This window comes from Camellia sinensis, chromosome 2 (assembly GCF_055761805.1).
Source record: "Camellia sinensis isolate YWXY chromosome 2, ASM5576180v1, whole genome shotgun sequence".
In the NCBI taxonomy this organism is placed as follows: domain Eukaryota; kingdom Viridiplantae; phylum Streptophyta; class Magnoliopsida; order Ericales; family Theaceae; genus Camellia; species Camellia sinensis.
In genome coordinates, this window is record NC_138962.1 from 99,848,411 (window position 1) to 99,855,499 (window position 7,089).

Below are 7,089 nucleotides of genomic sequence, written 5' to 3' on the forward strand. Positions count from 1 at the left end.
CAAAACTGCTCCCTCAGCTTCTCCCTAGCAGCTGAAGATAAAAACTTCTCCTGGAAGGTATTCACAAAAGCCTCCCATGCACCCCCAACGCTCCCCTTCTCGTACTTCCACCATTGACCCGCATCTCCCTTCAGTTGGAAGGATGCCAAGGTCACATTCAAAGCCCCGTCCTCGATGCCAAGCATCTCGAATGTCTTCTCCATTTGTTCTAACCACTCGTCAGCCTTAAGTGGCCCATTCGGATCCCCAACAAACTCATCCGGGTTTGACCGGAAGAATTCCCTCTTCAAAAAGGAAGGCCCTGCCTCCGCTGCATGGGCTTGATCCTGATTCCCTGCTCTAAGAATACCTAAAGCTCCTGCTATCTCTCGGGCCAAGGCACTCATAGCCTGCTGACCCACTGGCTCTGCCACATTGGCTTGACCAACTCCCTCCTACTGTACCGGAATATCATCCGGTAAAGGCATCTCCTGCCTACCACACCTGCCACGCCTACCACATCCTTGTCCTGACATCCTAATAAAGGTAACCAAGACCATTAGCACATTCACAAATGTGCCGAAGCTATAACACTCACGTCCTAATGCATGGACAACTGTAATTCACTCCACGTAAGCACATAATCACATAAGCAATTACGAATTTCATTCCCGGATAATGATAGTCCCGAGGCGTTAATAGAGTTTCGGTTAGAAACAGCATTGATCAAGTGCTTTTCCAATAAGAGTCCCAGAAACCCAAGGATCCAATCAACATCCTAGAAACTACATTCCATACCCACATAGTCACATAAACATGTTATCATATAAGCACATAACACTACATCTAAGTCTCTATCAAGCGAGACAAACCCATTGTGATCCTAATCATTTCCCACGTACCCAAAGTATTCGAACCCGGTAGCTCTGATACCAAGTTGTAACGCCCTCAAAATAATACATAAAACCCAACACTTTAGACATGCATTGATATAAAAGAAACCAACCATTTCTATTCATCAGAGTAGTTCTTACAACAATATTACATGTTAACAACAAAAGCAAATGCCCTATGGGCTTACAGCTTTCCAAGTCAACACCTGGTTACACAAAAGAAGAGTACTAACTCTATACAAAATAAGCCCTTGGCTTGATATACATGTAATACAAACAAAATACACAAAAAAAGAGTCTTCAACTCTCATCATCATCCAAGCTATGTCCTTGGAGGTGGCATGCTACCTGTACCTGAGAATAATGTCCCATATAGGGTGAGCCAACGCCCAGTAGAGATATGTTAAACACAGTATGAGCAGTAACTAAGACATTAGCACTTGATAAATGTTCTATTTCCATAAATCAATTCATAACCCATTTCCATTACGTGACCAGTATATCCATGTTTCATTTCATTTTCCATTTCTTATCAATTTCACAATTTACATCAACGGCTCAGAACCTGGCCAGCCATTTACATGAGATAGAGACTCATCATAGACTTCTCCCATTTCACATTAGATAAGCATACCAGCTATATCAACATTTCATCCGATAAACATATAAGCTACATCAATATCTCAACAGATAAGCATACAAGCTGTATCAACATTTCAACAGATAAATATATGAGCTATATCAACACTTCCATAGATAAGCATATGAGCTATATCAACACATTAACTGACAAGCATATGAGCTGTATTAGCGGAGTCCATCCCCTATCTCCTCCCAAACAACATCCAGTTTAGAGGTCCATCCCCTATCTTTCCCTAAACCGTGGAGTACATCCCCTATCTCCTCCCCCACACACAACGTATATACACTTAGGTCATATACACAATCAATCAATACATAACATTAAGGTATTCTATTAACCGTCATACTCTATGACATATCCAATTGATTAGTTTTAGTTTGCCTAATCATCATGCATTGTCTACAACAATCAAAACTACCCTTCACGGCTAGCCCAAGCAATTATTTCTAAATGGATAATAAAAGCACCAACAGATAAAATATCAATGTTTTCAAAAGTGAGCGATTAATAAATCCAACTCCACCATTCTATTATATATTGAGCCAATTTCATTATTTCCAACTCAATTCCATATAGCCACAATTTTCCCAAATTAATTATACCAATTAATTTATACAACTAATTAGGGTTTTCTACCCCATTTCCCAATATTGACCCAATGGTCTATATATCAACAACCAACAACAATTTCGTTATTTTGCAACCCAAAATACACATTATAGAATCAAAATAGCAAAACCTCCTTTCAACATTTTGAAACCCTAACTTTCCAAAATCAACCATTTAACAAAATGCCCAAAAATCTAGGTTAAAACCCATAGTAGTGAGTAGGAATCCCTACCTCAAATGATGGAACCCAACAAAGAAGATGAAGGAAACAGAAATGCTCCAAATCCCGAGATTCTTGGATCTAAAGATAGCCCTCGACGATCAACAACCTTTTTGTAAAGGCCAAAGGAAAGGAGAACACCCTAGCTAGATCAAACCTTAGAGAGAAGGCAAGGTTCTAGAGAGAGAAATTCTCAAATGGCGTTTTGGAAAAGTAAGAGAAAGAGTGGAAGTGTAGAAAATGATTCAAAAATGCCCAGCTGCCCTCTGTTATACGACATTCCCGCTCGAGCGGAAAACATAACGCTCGAGCATCAAGAACAAAAACTAGGTCCGCTCGAGCGCAAGAAGGCCCGCTCGAGCGCCAAGACACAAGAATAAAGTACATCCGCTCGAGCGCGAAAACCAGTCCGCTAGAGCGCGAAAACCAGTCCGCTCGAGCGTAGATTTTCATCTCCCATAACTTTTCAGAAAAAAACTCCCCGCTCGAGCACCAACAAGCCCGCTCTAGTGCGACCCGCTCGAGCGTAGTAAACCAGCTCGAGCGTAGAAAACACACCTGCAGAAGTTTTGCAGGGACACGAAATACTGGAAGGGTGTAAACCACGCTCGAGCGCAGAATGACCCGCTCGAGCGGACCACACAAAAACTGGGCAACAACAATGGGAGCCAAAGCTCTACCAACCTGTAACAACCAAGCCCAACACAACCTATAACTCAAACAAATGGAATCAAAAGATGACAACAAGGTAGATACAAATACCAACTCCACGGAACCAAAGTCCGGAATACAACAGATACAGAAAGGAAAAACCGGGATCGCTATAGTTAAAGACAACTAGGCATCGATACTTGCATGTCTTCTTTGAAAGCATTATACAAGGTTTCTTTGTAATTGCAGTTACAAAAAGATTTGGAAGCTGATACTCTACCCTGCATTTTTAGCACACTATGTTTGGTTTCAATTTTCTCTATTTAATTTTCGAAAAATTGAGTTTTTTGTTTTTCGTATTTTTTTGTTTTTAGTGAATATTGTTTAAAATTTTAAGCAATTTTTTTACATTTTTAGATACACCTTACTTAGATGTATTCAAAAAGTAAAATATTTGTAAAAAAATATTTTAAAAAATCAATAAATACACAAGAATACGAAAAATTTACTGAACTCTCTTCTTTTTTTGTGTGTGTTTTTGGTATTTAGTGAATTTTCTAAATATTTTTTTCACAAATATTATACTTTTTAAGTATATTTATGTTACGTGTATCTAAAAATTAAAAAAAAATATGTGAAAACAAACTGAAAATAATTTTTTTTTAATTTTCTGAAAAGTGAATCATAAAAAACCAAACCAAACATTTCTTCCATCAATGAATGGCAAACATAAGAATAGAATTTAGACGAATACAAACAATGAGCAATGACTTCCTAATTTGCCACCAAGCTAGTAAACGGTAAATGGCAATGACTTCAATTTATATATATATATATATATATATTAATCTAGTAGAATAAATATATCTAAAGGTAAAGTCTCTCATTCCAAACATTTTTTTACCATGCCATGTTTTGGAGTTTGCCCAAAGAATTTTGGAGCGACAAAGTAACCAGGGATTTCACTCCAATGTTTAAGATGCTGGTCTTTGGTCAACCTCATTATCTGGAAAAGAAACCCATTTTATCAAAAGATTAGAGACCATTTGTTACTATTAAATGAATTTCCCCTTTTGATTTCTTCTTGTTCTTTGTCATATCACCCACTCCCCCAACGAGTTTAAATAGATCAATATGTAAATTTGAAAGGAAAAAAAAAAAACTCTATAAGACTATATGGTGTACCAATTTCAAATAGTTTCATCTCTTTTTTCAATATATGCCTTGCTATAACTACTTTCCACATCAATGTGGATATATTTAGAAATAATGTCTTAAAAACACTATATATTTTGTAGATGAATTATATTTATCTGTGAAGAATAAAATAGAAGTAGTTACATTCTAACAAATATCAACGTCAAAAAAAATATAACTCATTTGATTTGTAAAAACATCAAAAATATAATAATCAATAATAAACATTAAACCTCAACTCATGTGAACTTTCAAAAATAAAATTAAAAAAAAAAACAAAAACAAAAACAAAAATAGCTCTATCAAAAAAAAAAAAAAAAAAGCTGAAAATGTTGGGTCATCACACACATTTTTGGTTTTATCCATACTATTTACTATTGAACATGTAATGTTGTTAGGTTATTACCTAATGTTCATCAGTATTTATCGTGGAAGTCACTGCCTATGGAGTTAAAACTCAAATTAAGACCTCAAAAGCTTTTTATTCATTGAAATTTTTTCCAAAAAAATAATTATTACATGATTGGTACTATTAAAATCTAATTTTTATTTTCTCAATATTAAGGGCAAAATGAATGTAAAACGACACTAGTTTTTGGGCACACCCATGGGTGTGCAAGTAATTTTTTAAATGGCTGGTTGGGATAACCATTAGAACGAGATGTGTTTAAAATTTTTCTAAAAATTAAAACAGTTGTGCGAATAAATTTCCACAGTTACCTTTCTATTAATCTGATGACGAAAAAATTGTTTAGAAAGTCAAAAATGATTTTTCTTTGGATAATTTGGGTAAAAGAAATTCTATTCAACAATTTTATTTTCATATCCACACCGTTTGTGTTGTTCAATTTTTAATCTTTTAGTTGCACGTGCATTTTGTCCTAACAGTTGTGTAGTACCACTTTGTGGTATGAAATTGTGGGTACAACTCTTAAGGAGAAGAGTTTGATATCATTTGAGAGTGTCTATTTCTCCTCCAGCAATAGGGGGTTATAGCTATTGAATATTTCTTCGAGTGGTTGTTGGGCTATTGCTTAGGGTGACTTTTGGGCATTGTTGGACTTTAATTGTCCAATGTGATGTAACATTTCTTATATTTGTTAATTTCGTACGTATTGAAAAAGTTAAAATAACAGATAGAGAAAGAAATCCTCATTTGCTAATTAAGTAAGCAATAATAATGAACATGATGGTTTCCACACACATGCATGCATTTTAATTAGAAGCTAGCTGCAAATGTAATAAATTCAAACCCTTGCTAGTAAGGCTTTTTATTTCAATTTATAAACCTTGTTCATTTTTAATTCATTTTTGAGAACTAGTTTAGCTTATTCTTTACTAGTGGTTTGTTGTTGAATTTGAACCAACATATATATATATTTTTTAATTAACAAATCCAGCAATACACAAGAGACTTGTACACAATAGCACACATAAATCCTGATTCACAATTTGTGTTCTCACACTGCTAAGCACTTGTAATGCCCCAAAATAAATACAATATACCCATCTCATAACAACCAATAAATGGCAGCATATATGAATTGATAAGCTTTCATTAATTGGAGTTTGATACACAAAAGGTGACACATGCGATATACATTCATAAACAGTGTATCCTGAATCTACAGCATGTGTTACAAGATGGTAAAAAGAAATGAAAGCTAAACAGATAATCATATGTCTTAAGGGCTTACATCTTTCCAAGTCAATGCTTGGGTACATCAAAAGTGAGTCTTAAGCTCAATACATATAAAGCCTGTAACACTTGGATGTTTTAATCTATTAGAAAATGTATTTAATCCCTTTATTTTCTTTATTAGGAGTCTTTGGGGTTGTTGTATATTGGTTTTGGAGGAGTACAATTCGATTTAAACTCGTTGGGTTTCTTCATTCACGCTTGCTCTTGCCAAAAAGTTCCTTGGGAACTTAGAAATTTTGTTCTAGGGTCGACACCAGCCTTCCTAAGGGTCGACCCTTATCTGTTGCTGTGTTCTGGAAGTGTTGCTGAAATTTAGTGTCGACACCAGCCTTGGTGGTGTCGACACCTGTCTTTTGTTGTTGGCCTCAAGGATCGACACCAGTCTGGGAAGGGTCTACCCTTGTATGTTGCAAAATCTGGGTTTAGTTGTTGAAATTTAGTGTCGACCCTTTTGGTCCAAGGGTCGACACCTTGCCTGCTGCCAGCATTGTCTTTTCTTCCTGAAGGGTTGACACCAGCACACCAGGGGTCGACCCCTGCGTGTTTATTTCCAGAATTTTGGGTACGAATGGGCCCTACTTTTGGGGGGTTTTGGACTTTTTAATAACATTAGGGCTACTTTTCTACTACTATAAATAGATCCAAGACACTTCTCTCTCATGATTTTCTTCTCCTCTTTCCTCTCAAATCGTGAGCCTCTCTTCCTCTCTCTCTAAACTCAACTTTTTCCCACTTAGATCTTTAGATCTACTCATCTAGAAGCATCTTCTCACCTGAGTCCTTTGAGGAAGATTGTAGATCTTGTCAAGGGCTTTCTATTGAACCGAGAAGTCCGTGGTTTCGTCGACTTTGGGTTTTCCGATTTTTCCTCTTCACTACTTGAGGTAGGGATGCTTTTACCATTGTATTTCTTTATTTTGAAGAGATTTTATGGTGTTGTGGTGACTTATGAGCTAATTTGAAGTTATTGTTAGATCAAACCCATGTTTTGCTTAAATAGCCATTTTAATTTACTTTTGCTTGAAATTTCTTAACTCTTTTTTGTTAAAACATGTATTTGAATGTTGTTAACACCCATATGTATAATGAAGAAGAAAAACCCCAAATTTGGCAAAACCCTAGATTCTCAATGTGAGTAGAAAACACTAAATTGAATGGAATTTCCTTTGATTCATGGAATATTGTAAATAATAAA